The following is a 15,204-nucleotide window of genomic DNA, read 5'->3' as shown; positions in this document are numbered from 1 at the left end:
ACCGGAACACCTCCCCCCCCCCCCCCCCCCCCCCCCCCCCGTCCATACGCCCGGGGGCAAACCGGTGATTATCGCAGATTGGGGCCCAGACCGATGCTCCCACATACCGCCTCCACTGGCCCCAAACTTTCAGGGCCGCCACCACCACTGGACTGGTGGAGTACCGTGCCAGTGGGAATGGCAGAGGCGCAGTTACCAACGCCCCCAAACTGGTGCCCTTGCATGAAGCCGCCTCCAAAGGCACCCATGCCGACCCCTCCCCCACCACCCACTTTTGCCCCTGGATTCTATCAACTCCATTGTTGATAAACTGGAATGTGATGACACCTGTGTTGCCTGTGGCATCTTGGTGTTTTCCCCTCACCATCTGTCTGATTTAGTTCTGACTTTGAATGGAAAGGGAATTTGAACTTGCATGCTCTCTGTGAGGCACTGCATGTTAAAAAATTTAAACTGGCATGTGATAAATTCTGGCCCGTTTATGCTTCAAGGAACTGCTCCTATATCTTGGGGCTTTCATTGCTGTAGGATTCCACAGTAGTCAGACACCAGAAAATGATGTGTGTCATCTTGTAACTTGTAGTGGTTTTTATGTCTTTGTTTGCAAATGTAATAGATTCATCATTAGTTTTGGGAAAGTCTGTACAAACCAGTGAGTGAAAACTAACCTATTGGCCTACATTTGACGTGAATTCAAAGACTTAATACCCAGGTAAGATGTTGGAAATGGTTAACATTGTTATCAGGGATATTTCCTCTTTGTTTAGGTGTTGGAAGTTGTGGAATTTTATCATGTTGCTGCTATTGATGATGTTGTAAACAGCATTAGTAGTTTTGTCCAGCTTCCGTGTAAGGGGTGAGTTTCTGTTATTTCTTGTGTGCCATTATTAGAAATTGAGAGAAGATGTAATTGTAGGAAAAGTAGATCCCAGAGAGCTTTACAAATCATAAAATCATGGGAGTTACAGTGCAGAAGGAGGCCATTCGGCCCATCGAGTGCCCTTGGAAAGAGCACTCTAATTAAGCATAAGCCTCCACCCTATCCCTGTAACCCAGTAACCCCACCTAACCGTTTGGACATTAAAGGGCAATTTAGCATGGCCAATCCACCTAACCTGCAGTTGAGACGGATGAACATGGGAATGTGAGGACCCCAGATAAAATGGATTTAAGGAGTGGAGAGCAAAGTATTTGAAATAACGTCTTATACATGCTTTTGAAAGCAGAATGGAGACGGTAAGGCTATGGTTTTTATTTGGGGGGTGGGGGAAGGGGTTTGCTCAGTTGGCTGGACGGCTGGTTCGTGATGCTGAGTGACGCCAACGGTGCAGTTTCAATTCCCATAATGGTTGTGGTTATTCATGAAGGCCCCACATTCTCAACCTTCCCCCTCGCCTGAGGTATGGCGACCCTGCATTAAATCACCACCTGTTATCTATCATAAGGAGAGGGCAGCAACCAGTCATCTCTCAAAAGAGGAGAGAGCAGCGTATGATCCTGTGGCAACATTTACCGAGGGTGAGGACAAAATGGCTAAAATAGTTGCTGTCAGTGAGCGAGTAAATTAAAAGAGAGAAACATGGTACACCACTGTTAGATGTATGACCATGGACCAGTGTTAGATGTCTGTTGTTAGATTTGGAGTATGAACACTGATGCAAGATTGAAAATCATAAACCAGTACTCCACCTGTGGCTTCTTCCCACTTTTCCAGGTTTTAGTCAGTAATCATGTAGGTATGACACTTAAATGCACATCCACATACTGCTTCAATTTTATGAGGCTTTCTGCCTTTATCTCCCAATCAGTCAGAGTTCCAGATCTGAAAAAAAAAATGATTTTGAATCCTTTCTAAACCCCTTCTTGCCCAACTCTATGCATCCTGGTTGTTGATCCCTCAACCAAGATGAGAAGGGTCTTCCTATCTACTCAATTTAGACCCTTCATAATTTTGCACTTTTCAGTTGGGTCTGCCCATCAGCCACCTCTGTTCCAAAGAAAATGATCTTATTCCAATCTTTGCTCATACCTAAAATTCTCCAGCCCAGGAAACTTCCTTGTAAATCTTAACTGTGCCCTCCTCTACTGTAATCACAATTTTCATGTAGTGCGATGACCAGAGCTGCACACAGTACATCGCTGTGGCCTAACTAATGGCTTGTATAATTGCAACATTACCTCCCAGTTCTTATGCTTCATCTGATCAGCAAGTGTCCTGCATGCATTTCGGCCACCTTACCTACCTCCTTTGGGGATCTGAGGACTCTTATTTATTATGTCTTCCCTTGCTGCGTCAGCCTTCTGTAAATGCATTTCCTCTCACTTCTCCGGATAAACTTCATTTTCCACTGCTCTGCCCATCTGACTTGCCCATTGATGTCTTCCTGCAGTCTGCTATTTTCTTCACTATCAACCGCACAACCAACTTCTGTATCATTTGCGAACTTCTATTCCAGTCCAAATCATTGATGTATACTGAGACAAACTTGGGACTGAGTACAGACCTCTGGAGCCCCACTGGAAATTGCCTTTCAGTCACTGAAAAATCCTGTTTCTTGCCTTTAAGCCAATTGGATCCAACTTGCCACTTTTCTTGGATCCCATGAACTGGTCTAAGATGCTTCTCAAAAGACTTACTAATATCCATACGAGTGCATCAAATGTCCGGTCCTCAATGGCCATTTTTGTTGCATTTCAAGAAATGTGGTCTTGTTAGTCAGAAACAACCTTCACTTAAATCCATTAAATGTGTGGAAATCCATTAAATTTGTGGATCGATGCCTGTTAATCCTGTTTGTGCAGGTTTCGGCATGCCTTTAAGGTGTAAATGTGGGGGAAATGGAGGCGATAAGAGCGGTTTTGAGGAACTGTTTTGTGGGATGGGTAGTTTGTCGATGGTGACTGTGGGTTGTTTCTTGGCTCCATCCGATGGGAGTTACCATCCTGGGCAGGAACTGCTGGTTGGGGGATTGGGGGCGTCCTCATTAGGAGGGTGGCTGATCCAAAGGAAGGGGGGGGGGGTGTGGGGGGAGACCCTGATTGGGTTGGTGGTGTGGAACGTTTGGGAGTTGAGGCCGTATAAATTGGGCGCGAGCTTTTGCTCCTCTGGAGAGCTTGAGGGCTGAAGTGATGCTGCTGCAGGAGACTCACTTGCGGGTGAAGGACTACGTAAGGCTTTATAAGGGATGTGTAAGCTAAGTGTTTCATTCAGGCTTTGACCATATAGCCCTGGGGGACTGCAATTCTCATCAATAAAAGAGTGGTTCCAGATGCAGAATGTGGTGGCAGATTCGGGGGCGGGTAGATATGTTATAGTTTTGTATGTCGGAGGGGAGTTGATACTGTTGGTGAATGTATACCCTCCAAATTGGGACAAAGTGAATTTCATGAAGAGGATGGTGGCGACTATCCTGGATATGGACACACATGGCGGGGTGGGGGGAGGGTTGGAATCTGGTCTTGGATTCAAAAGTGGACCGGGAGGGGGGAGTTGTTGGCGGCTTTTATGTGGACCTGTTGGGGTTTCTACACCCAGGGGCAAGGAGTCCTCTCTTTTCGCCGGTGCATAAGGTCTATTTGCGCCCTGATTTTTATTGTAGTGAGGTCCCTATTGCCGGGGGTGTGGAGAGCGGAATATTTGGCAATTGTAATTTCAGATCATGCCCCGGCGTCCTGGAGCTTAGATGTGGTGCTGTTAGCAGAACTGGGGCTTTGTGTGCAGCTGGCAAGGGGGATTGAGGAGTATGTTGGGTTTCATAAAAATGGGGCGGTCTCCCTCGATTTTATGGGAGGCATTGAAGACTGTTGTGTGAGGAGAGATAATTGCATACAAGGTGAATGGGGAGGCACGTCAGCAACTGGTGGATGAGATTCTGGAGGTTGACAGTAAATATGCGGAAGGTGCCACCCCAGGGCTATTGGCTGGTAGGAATGTATTGCAGATGCAGTTTAACCTGGCGACCACGGATAAGGTGGTGCGCAGCTGCTGCACACAAAGGAGGTGATGTACAAATATGGGGAGAAGGCCAGCCGCTTGCTGTCTGGTCAGTTGAGAGACGGCAGGCAGTTTTCCAAGAGGTTGTTCAGATGTGGGAGGTCGGCTGGTGGCTGCGCCAGAGAAGATAAAGGCGGTGTTCTATGAGAGGCTATATAGGTCGGAACACGTTCGAGGCGGAAGATCGGGAAGGGTTAGAGAAATCACTGGGGTGGAGGAAGTTCGGAAGGCAATCTGAAATATGCAGATGGGTAAGGCGCCAGTCCAGATGGGTTCTTGGTGGAATTTTATAAAAAGTCTGCCAACCAGCTGGTGCTGTTGTTCGTAGAGGCATTTGAGGACTCAATGGCTCGGAGGTTGCTCCCAGAGACAACGATGCAGGCATCTATCTCGCTCCTGAAGAAGGACCCATTGGAATGGGGGTCATATTGGCCAGTTGCATTATTGAACTGGGCACAATGATCCTGGCGAAGGTGCTGGCACTCCGATTGGAGGAGTGCCTCCCGAGCATTGTTGGGGAGGATCCAACAGGGTTTGTTGTGAAGGGTACGTGGTTGTCTAATGTGTGGCGCATGTTGAATGTGATCCTATTCCTGCCGGAGGGGGGGAGGACCAGGAGGTTATTGTGGCGCCGGATGTGGAAAAGGCTTTCAATAGGATAGAATGGAAGTACCTTCGCGGTTTTGGAGGTGTTCAGGATTGGACCCAAGTTTGTGTTTTCTGTGAGACTGTTATACAAGGAGCCTAAGGTTAGTGTTTGCATGAATAATATGAGCTCGAAGTGTTTTCGGCTGTATAGGGGAACTAGACAGGGGTGCCCTATGTCCCCGCTCTTATTTGCTTTTGCAATAGAGCCTTTGGCTGTCGCATTGAGAACTCTGGTGAGTGGAGGGCGATAGCGAGAGGGTGATGGAACATGAGGTTTCCCCTGCATACTGATGATGGGATAGCCTCCATCTTCTGAAGGGCAATCTGGGATGGGCAATAAATGCTGGAATCGCCAGCAGAACTGACACCCCTTGAAAGAATAAAAAGTCTTGTGTGGTCTGCTGTAAGTGTGGCCTGCTGTAATGGAAGTGTAATGTTTTCATGGTTGGCATATGAACACTGGCATCTTTGGATAGAATACAGCTAAAATTACAAGTGCTAGAATGAGCCTTGGTGGCAATAATGCAGTGGTAGGAATAAAGATTGTTGTGTTGGCAGTTGGAAGAAGGCAATCTTATGTTAAAATTAACATAGGAAGGTTTTGATGCCAGTCTTAAAATGTATGGACTGCAAAAAGAAAATATTTTACCTGGCACAGCTGGTCAAGCCCTTCTGTGTTTGGGCTTCAAAGAGCTGACTCACACTCTATCCAACCATTTAACTTTACCCATTAGATTCAATGATTTCATTGGGCCATCCATATCATTGAAGATTGCACTGACTTGATAATAATCCAATATGGTAATACAACTTAATGTACAATATGCTCGTATTAGTTTTTTCAATGCCAATTTAACACCTTTTTTCCTGAACCAAATTATGACAACTTGAATCACTTCTATTTTAGAATTCTAGCTCCAGTAACACGAGAACCAAATTTTAAAATAATGTTGACAGTGAAAGAAGTCACCACTGTAATGGTTCTAATTTTCATTGCAATCACAACACGAATATGATTTTGTACAAGGTGCAGTTGGGCATACAATATGACATTACTTTGGAAATCTGCTTTGTACTTGGATGTGAGAAGTGTAGTGGTTCTAAAATACAAGCAGCTTCTGGAGCAGATCTGTACCATTATGTTGGAATCAGAAAAGAGATTGCACACAAGTAGAATTTAAGCATAATTCAGATGAAAGGTAATAGTGTCTTATTTGGACACTTATGCTGCAACTCTTCAGAATTTAATGCAGCCAACATTTAAAGTAAAACTTTAAGCAAGGGAACCTTGAATTCCACGCAGAAGAACGTATTACAGGTTGAGGATCCCTTATCCGAAATGCTTGGAGCCGAGTGTATTTTGGATTTCAGGATTTTTCGGAATATACTGCGCATGTGTGGTGCGTGTTGGGAACTGCACATTGTCCAGGAGCCTTATTGGATTTCCCATTTGCGATACCACGTCGGCGCTGGATTTTCACGTCGGCGTTTGAAACAGCAAGTGTGGATTTTGGAATTTTTCTGTTTTTGGAATTTCGGATAAGGGATGCTCAACCTGTACCAGGAACAACAATTTAAAATTGCTTTCTTAATTTCACCCTATTTGTTGTCTGTCATTGACAGTCTTGTTTTATGCTGAGGCAGGATCGTTGTAGTTGTCTCTTCAAACATGCATGTTTTTATTTGTGATTTTATAAGCATTTTCTACGTTAAATTTGCCACTTCCAGGAGTGATTCAGTTAAATAACTTGCACCACAGTTAAGCTAGAATCCTTGCTATCCTTATTTAGAATCTTCATATTTTTTGAGCTAAAATTGTTCTCCTTTATCCAAGCAACATTTTTAGTTTCCTTTTGTGACTGTATGGTAAGCAGCAAATAAGTACAAGGTGAAGAGGCAGCGCAAGCAAACTCAGCTACAGCAGCCTCCAGGTATTTGCAGCAAACACAACCTGCAACTGGGAAATGAAGTGCTCACATAACAAACAAGGCCAATTGCTTATTAGCAATAGCGTGCAGCTGTGAATCTAGAGGCTGCTCACAGTTAAAGGGAGTTGGTGACCGTCAGCATATCACCAAAAACAGGGTCTGTCCTGGAAGTGCTCGGTACGATAGGCAGCAGATGTAGTTGCCTGTTATGTGTGCACATTTAAAGATAGCTTTAAGGACTCACAGACAAAAAGTCCCCCCCCAAATCCTGAGGCGACCCCCAACCTGGAATGTTTCAGCTCTCCGACCAAGCCCAACCCCGAGGGGGTCCCCCACCAAGAACTGGGTAAGAAGCTCCAGTACCCTTGAGCTGCGTGCATGAAAATGGAAATGGCAGAACTTCCGGTGGCGGCAATGCGGAGCTAAGCCGCACGTTCGGCAGCTCCCGCTTTTTTTGGATTTTCGGGCTCTTTTAAGAGCTCGCAACGGCGCTGTTTCGACTTTTCCCCCGGGGGGAAACAGCCAGTGTGCCCAGCAGCTGGTGGATTGACTGGACTCGCAGCGGAGCGGTCCAAAAATCAGTTTTACCTCGGAGAACGGCGAGAGGCAGAACAGGCAAGATGGCGGGGAAGCAGCGTGGCAGCTGTGGGCTCGGGAGCAGCAGGAGCTGCTTCAGCGCTCCTTCATGGAGCTCAAAGCCGAGATTCTGGAGCCGTTTAAGGCCTCACTGGACAAACTGGTGGCGACCTAGACGGCTCAGGCCGGGGCGATTTGGGAGTTGCGGCACAAGGCCTCGGAGAATGAGGATGAGCTTTTGGGCCTGGCAGTGAAAGTGGTGTCGCATGAGGCACTGCACAAGAAATGGCAGGCGAGGATGGAGGAGATGGAGAACTGCTCCCGCCGGAAGAATCTACGGATTTTGGGCCTCTCGGAGGGGCTGGAAGGTTCGGATTTGGCGGCCTATGTGATCCTAATGTTAAACTCGCTGATGGGTGCAGGGCTGCTTCGTGGTCCCCTGGAGCTGGAAGGCGCCCATCGAGTGCTGCAGCGGAAGCCCAGGCCGAATGAACCGCCCAGGGTGGTGCTGGTCCGTTTTCACCGCTTGGTTGACCGGGAGTGCGTGTTGAGGTGGGCGAAGGAGAGGAGCAGAAGGTGGGAGAATATGGACGTTCGGATTTTTCAGGACTGGAGCGCGGAGGTGGCGAGGAGAAGGGCTGGCTTCAATCAAGCGAAGGGAGTGCTCCACAAGAAGGGGGTGAAGTTTGGCCTTCTACAGCCAGCTCGCCTCTGGGTCATGTACAAGGACCGCCAGCTCTACTTTGACTCTCCGGAGGAGGCCTGGGCTTTTGTCCAGGCTGAGAACTTGGATTCGGACTGAGGACTGCCCCCCTGGGGGGACATGTACTTTGCTTGGAGGCTTTGTCCTCTTGGGTATCCTTTCGTCCATAGTGGCTGTGTTTGCTGATGGTTGTTTCCTGTTTGTTTTTGCTATTTGAGTTATGGTTATTTGGGTTCTTTCGGGGTTTCTTTAGGGCTGTTGATTATTTATTGTGGTGGTTTTTTTTTTCCACTGGTGGGTTGGGGAGTAGTTTGGGGTCCCGATGGGTCATGTGTCCGTCTTTTTCCCGTGTGTTGGGTCGAGGGGCGGAGCTCAGGTTGGAAGCGCGGGCTTTCTTCCCGCGCCGGAGGGATTGGCGGCTGTGTTGCATCCGGGTGGGGGGGGGTCGTGGTTATGGCGGGAGTAGCTGGGGTCAGCAGAAGTCAGCTGACTCACGGAAGTATAATGTTGGGGGTAACGCAGCTAGGGGGGGCCCTAGCTTGGGGGTTTGGGGGGGAGGAGGCGAGGGGGGGGGGGGGGAGTGCCGGGTTGTTGCTGCAGGGACTGAGGGAATGGGGGGGGTGGGAGGGGGGTTTGCCACCGTGGGGAGTGGGCTTGGGGGGTTCCCCGGGCACGTGGTGGGCTGAGGAAGGTCTATGGCTGATCGGCGTAGAGGGAAGGGGACGGCCCCTCTGGTTCGGTTGGTCACATGGAACGTGAGGGGGCTGAATGGTCCGGTGAAGCGATCCCGGGTCTTGGCTCACTTGAGGGGGCTGAGAGCGGATGTTGCTATGCTCCAGGAGACGCACCTCAGGGTTAAGAATCAGGTGAGGCTAAGAAAGAGTTGGGATGGACAGGTGTTTCACTCGGGGCTTAATGCAAAGAACCGTAGGGTGGCAATTTTGATGGGTAAGAGCATGTCGTTCGTCGCCTCCAAAGTGGTGGCGGATAGTGCAGGTCATATGTGATGGTGAGTGGGAGACTTCAGGAGGAGCGGGTGGTCTTGGTTAATGTTTATGCCCCCAACTGGGATGATGCGGACTTCATGCGGCGTATGCTGGGCCTGATCCTGGACCTGGAGACAGGGAGATTGATTCTAGGTGGGGACTTTAACACGGTGCTGGATCCGGCTCTGGACCGCTCAAAGTCTAGGACGGGCAGGAGGCCGGCAGCGGCCTCGGTGCTGAGGGAGTTCAGGGATCAGATGGGAGGGGTGGACCCTTGGAGGTTTTTGAAGCCGGGGTGTAGGGAGTTCTCCTTTTTCTCCCATGTTCATAAGGTGTACTCCCGGATTGACTTTTTCGTGCTTAGCAGGGCGCTGATCCCGAGAGTGGTGGAGGCAGAGTATTCGGCGATAGCCATTTCTGATCATGCTCCACATTTGGTGGACCTGGAACTGGGGGAGGGGAAGGATCAACGCCCGCTGTGGAGGTTGGATGTGGGGCTTTTGGCAGAGGAGGAAGTGTGCGGTCGGAGCCGTAGGGGCATCGAGGGGTATCTGGAAACCAACGACAACGGGGAGGTGCAGGTTGGGATAGTTTGGGAAGCGCTAAAGGAAGTAGTTAGAGGCGAGCTGATCTCTATTCGGGCGCACAGGGAGAGGGGGAGAGGGTCGAGAGAGAGAGGCTGGTGGAGGAGATGGTCAGGGTGGATAGGAGATATGCAGACACCCCGGAGGAGGGGCTTCTAAGGGAGCGGCGCTGTCTCCAAGCGGAGTTTGACATTTTAACCACCCGTAAGGCGGAGGTGCAGTGGAGGAGGGCACAGGGGGCGGTGTATGAGTACGGGGAGAAGGCAAGCCGGATGTTGGCTCACCAGCTCCGGAAGCGGGAGGCAGCTAGAGAAATTGGGGAGCCACGGATGCGGGTGGGAACTTAGTGCGGGGTGGAAAGGACATCAATGGGGTGTTCAGATCCTTTTATGAGGGGCTATATCGGGCTGTACCACCCGGGGAAGCAGGCGGGATGGACTGCTTTTTGGATAAGCTGGAGTTCCCAAGAGTAGGGGACAAGCGGGTGGAGGGTTTGGGGGCCCCAATTGAGCTGGAGGAGTTGGTGGAGGCACTGGGAAGCATGCAGATAGGGAAAGTGCCGGGGCCTGACGGGTTCCCGGTGGAATTTTATAAGAAATTTTCAGATTTGCTGGGCCCGCTGCTGGTGAGGACCCTGAATGTGGCCAGGGAGGGGGCGGGGCTTTGCCCCAACGATATCCAGGGCAATTATCTCTTTGCTCCTGAGGCGGGACAAGGACCCCCTTCAGTGTGGGTCTTATAGGCCGATCTTGCTCCTTAACGTAGATGTCAAGTTGTTGGCAAAGGTGCTGTCCAGGAGGGTGGATGATGTGGTCCCGATGGTGATTCATGAGGACCAAACGGGGTTTGTAAAGGGGAGACGATTGAATGCCAACGTGCGGAGGCTCCTGAATGTTATGATGATGGCGTCGGCGGATGGGGAGTCAGAAATAGTGGCGTCCATGGATGCGGAGAAAGCTTTTGATAGGGTGGAGTGGAGTTACCTGTGGGAGGTGTTGCGGAGGTTTGGGTTTGGTGAGGGGTTCATTAGTTGGGTGAGGTTGCTGTACAGCTCCCCGGTGGCGAGTGTGGTGACGAATGGGAGGAGGTCAGAGGACTTTCGGCTTTCCAGAGGGACGAGGCAGGGGTGCCCCTTGTCTCCCCTGCTCTTCACGCTAGCAATTGAGCCCCTGGCCATGGCGCTGAGGGACTCGAAGAGTTGGAGGGGGATTATGCGGGGGGGGGGGAGGGGAGAACCGGTTGTCGCTGTATGCAGATGATCTGCTGTATGTCACAGACCCGGCGGAGGGGATGCCAGAGGTGCTGAGGATACTTGAGGAGTTTGGGGACTTTTCGGGATATAAGCTAAATGTGGGGGAAAAGCGAGCTGTTTGTCCTGCACCCGGGGGGTCAGGAGAGGGAGATAGGGGAACTCCCGTTGAGGAGGGCTGCGGGGAGCTTTAGGTATCTTGGGGTCCACGTGGCTAGGACCTGGGGGGGCTATGCATAGGCTTAACTTTTTGAGGCTGGTGGGGCAGATGGAGGAGGAGTTCAGGAGGTGGGATGTGCTTCCGCTCTCGTTGGTGGGCAGGGTCCAGTCGGTTAAAATGACGGTGCTCCCGAGGTTTTCGTTTCTTTTCCAGTGCCTCCCCATGTTGATCCCGAAGGCTTTTTTTAGAAGGGTGAATAAGTCGATTCTGGGGTTTGTGTGGGTGCGGAAGGCCCCGAGAGTAAGGAGGGTATTTTTGGAGCGAAGAAGGGAGGTAGGGGGCCTGGCACTGCCCAACCTGTGTGGATATGTTCTATTATGGATGAAAACGGAATAGTGTAGGTCAGATGGTTTCACAGGTCGGCGCAACATCGAGGGCCGAAGGGCCCGTACTGCGCTGTAATGTTATATGTTCTATATTATTGGGCGGCGAACGTGGCGATGATTCGCAGGTGGGTGACGGAAGGGGAGGGTGACGCATGGAAGAGGCTGGAGGTGGCATCCTGTGCGGGTACGAGTCTTTGGGGTAGCTTTGGAGCCGGGAGTGCAGGAAGCGAGAGAGGCTGGCATTCTGGCCTTTGCGTCCCTAGTAGCCCAGCGCAGGATTCTGTTACAGTGGAGGGATACGCGGCCCCCGAGTTCGGAGACCTGGGTCAACGACATGGCTGGGTTCATCAAGTTGGAGAGAATGAAATTTGCCCTGAGGGGGTCGGTACAGGGGTTCTTTCGGCGGTCGCAGCCCTTTCTCAATTTCCTGGCGAAGGGATAGAGAGTGGTCGGTTTCTGCAGCAACCCGGGGGGTGGGTTGGTGATGGTTGGGGGGTGTGTTATGTTATTTTCTTCTTTCTTGTATTGCTATTTGTTATTATTTTAGGGGGGGGGGAGAGTTCTTTTCTTGTTTTGTTCCTTGTTTGTTTTAAATTGCGGGGAGAAAATTTATTATTGTTATTAAAAAACTTGAATAAAAATTATTTTAAAAAAAGAAAATGGAAATGGCTTCTCACCACCTCCGATCCCCTCTGCAGCCGTTGAACCAGCTTCAAGTTTTTAAAAATGAATACTAAACAACGCCGGTGTGATTTCTCACTGGGTAGCTGGTTAATTCCCAGGAGGCTGTTACTTTCAACTTCAGTCTCACTAATGAGATGGAAATTGGTGCTAATTGGGGTTAATGATTATGCTCTCTATATTTGGACGAGATCTGGAACTCGCCATTGGGAGCAGGCCGGTTAGATAGCAATCTGGCTTGAGGCAAGAAGACTCGGTGGGAACTGGTTTGTGATATTGATCCAGATGTGCCACCTGATGACGCATTGAAGAAATGCTTTTGTGGATTATGCAGGAAGTCAAGAATGCTTAACTTCACCTTGAGCACCAGTGGCATATGTAGATGCCAGTATTTGATTTCGGTGAGATTGGGCAGGGTGGGTGGTCCTGCACAGCTAGGGCTCCTGAAAGGAGAATGATACATGGAATAAGTCACACGTTGATGGACAGGTCATTTCTACGACAAAGTTGTAGACATGATAACACATTCTCAGGCTTATCCTCTGTTTCTGTTGAGGAACCTGCGAGTGGTGATGATGTGCATTTGGGATTTTGTGAAAGTGAGCTGATATAGATTTGTATTGATACCAATATGGAACGGTGGTGTTTTCTTATTTAATGGTTAGCGTGATGTCACATTAGTTGATTTTCACATTTGTTACTGTTCACTGTTTAATAAACAAAATATTCTCAAGTATCTACTCATGGGTGCACGTGACCATGTCTCGGATTGCATCGCATTTCAATCAAACCTTAATTGAAGCCTGAACACTTTGCCTGAACTGTAGAAGCATCAGCACCAAAGAGGCAGCAGCCTGAGCTGGGCTTCAGCACTGGGGATATCCTTGCGACCAAAGGGTGAGCGTGTGGATCAGGGAGGGCACCTGAGCACAGTCTCCCTAATGTTCCCGGCAATGGTCTAGGGTCTCCTGCTGTGGCTGTGGGTGAGTGTGCAGAGTGTGCAGAGTGAGCTTTTATCAGCAGGACTGGCTCGGTTGTTGGCACTCTGAGAAGGCAGGACATGCAAGGATGGGAAGGCGGAAACCCTAACTGATGGTCGGGGTGTCTCCTTTTCTAATTCTTTGAAGACCAGAATGTTGTCGATCCTGCAGAAGTTGCCTTTACTGTGCCAGTGGCAGCCAGATGCCGGAGAAGGCAGTCATGTCGACGTAGGCTGGAGGCGGCACCCCATGTGCAGGGGACCGCCACACACCCTGAAGAGCCGACCGCCCATCAGGCCGAGGAGGAACCCAGAGGCGGACGCTGGCGATAGCTTGAGGTGCACAGGCGTCGGTCATTCGAGGAGTTGATGGACACCAGGTGTCGCTGGAGGCTCCTCGCGGACATAGCGCCCAATGGAGGAGGACACCCGTTCCTGGTGGCAGTGAAAGTCACTGCATCCCTGAATGTCTATGTCACTGGTATATTCCAAGGCTCGAGCAGGGACTTTGTGCGGCATTTCACAAGCTACGGCCCGAGAAGAGAGCGGCACAGTGGTTAGCACCTGCCTCACAGCACCAAGGACCCAGGTTCTATTCCGACCCCGGGCGACTGGGGAGTTGGCACATTCTTCCTGTGTCTGCATGGGTTTCCTCCAGGTGCTCTGGATTCTTCCCACAGTCCAAAGATGTGCAGGATTGGATGTGCTAAATTGTCCTTCGTTCTGGGTGACCGTCTATGTGGAGTTTGCACGTTCTCCCCGTGCCTGTGTGTCTCGCCCCTGCAGCCCAAAGATGTGCAGGGTAGGTGGATTGTGAGGTAGGATTCTCTTGCATCTCCAGGATTCTCTAGATCTAGGGGCAATTGATGCCATGCATGTCGCCTAAATGTTCAACTTGTGTGCCCACTGTCATAATATACACACAAGTATATGATGGTGCACAGACAGGCATTGATTGACACACAGGATGACCAATGAACACACAGAACACAGCAGCCAATCACCAGACAGGACACGACCACTATAAAGCCAGAGGGCACTAGTTTTCCTGCTCTCTTGGGATCCAGGTCTGAGACAGTCAGAGCCCGTGAGCAACAACTAGAATGTACACTGTGTGGTAGTAAGATAGTCTGGTCAGGTTAGCCTCAGGTCTCCAGTCAACTCAGCATAATGTCAACACACAGTTAAAGTCTGTATGATAGTTAAGAGTTCAATAAAATAGAGTTGCATTTCTTTAAGTGTTGGAAGTCTGTCTCTCTCACTGCTGCAGTAAACGCAGTCCTCGCAGACCCATCTTACCCAAAACATCACCCACCACCTTTGGATCGTGCACGTGTGGGCATGCTTCCCAAGGAGCATACATGACAGCTACATCCTGGGACACAGATCCCTTCTACCTTTGAAGACCATCCCTAGATGACGGGTTGGCTCTTGGGTGATAAGGGGTACCTGCTGAGGTCCTGGCTGATGACGCCAGTGCGGAGGTCGGAGACTCAATATGTGAGATCATGTTGCCACCCGTGCTGTCATCGAGCGATGCATCAAATTGCTAAAAATGCTGTTCCGATGCCTGGACTCTTCTGGTGGTGCACTGGACTCCTGGTGGTGCACTGAAGTACACACCCCACCCCCACCCAGAGGGTGTCTCACTTTGTGCTGATCTGTTCTCCCCTCCGCAGTCTGACATGACAGCGGGGCAACATGCTAGAGGATGGACATGCAGCCTCGTATGAGGGCGAGTAGGGGGGCAAGGAGGGGATGGTCTAAGAGCCTGGGGCGGAGGCCCCAGAGGATGGAGGACAGATGGGAAGGCAAGGGTTCGGCATGCCCAGAGGACCAGGGAGGCCCTCAACATCGCATGCTTCTCCATAGGACAAAGATTTTGTCCGGCAGCTCATTCCCCTCCATCCACCTCCTCCCATTCCCCTCCTTCCTGCCCCGCTGGACTACCTTGGCTACCCTCCCGTTGTCTGTATAATAGGGCTTGTGTCAGCATTGTCAGTAGGTCAATATACAAGGCTAAAGTGTGATGATAATCCTGGAGCTCCTTGGTTTATGCCAATGTCTGACTCCTGTCTTTCTGCTGACCGTGTGCTCACACACACTCGCTGAATGGGACCTGCGAGGGGTGCTTGATCTTGGACCTCTGTTGCGGGGGAGCGAGAGGTTGGGGGGGGGGCGGGGTGCAGGCAGGCCCACTGCAAAGAAAAAATACATGTGGTCGATCGAGACGAAGGATAATTTTGTCTGACATGAACAGCTCCCTTGAGACAGGTCATCTGGGTGAAGGGGCAGTGGATCCTCACCTCTACGGTGCAGACTAAAGCTCT

The 15,204-nt window shown here is 50.3% G+C and overlaps 1 protein-coding gene across 9 annotated transcripts in view; it reads left to right on the top strand.

Annotated features, from left to right (window-relative positions):
• The window catches only part of dot1l (DOT1-like histone H3K79 methyltransferase), a 143,756-nt gene that overhangs the window by 40,108 nt on the left and 88,444 nt on the right, over positions 1-15,204 (top strand). The window contains exon 2 of one of the 9 annotated variants that reach the window (XM_038776968.1): positions 617-712. The exons of the other annotated variants lie outside the window; for them this stretch is intronic. The gene's annotated coding sequence lies outside the window, so the exon portion shown is untranslated. The remainder of the gene's footprint in view (positions 1-616; positions 713-15,204) is intronic. 9 annotated transcript variants of the gene reach the window in all.

The sequence above is a fragment of the Scyliorhinus canicula genome, chromosome 18, assembly GCF_902713615.1.
Source record: "Scyliorhinus canicula chromosome 18, sScyCan1.1, whole genome shotgun sequence".
NCBI lineage: Eukaryota > Metazoa > Chordata > Chondrichthyes > Carcharhiniformes > Scyliorhinidae > Scyliorhinus > Scyliorhinus canicula.
This window is presented reverse-complemented; position numbering and strand designations above follow the sequence as displayed.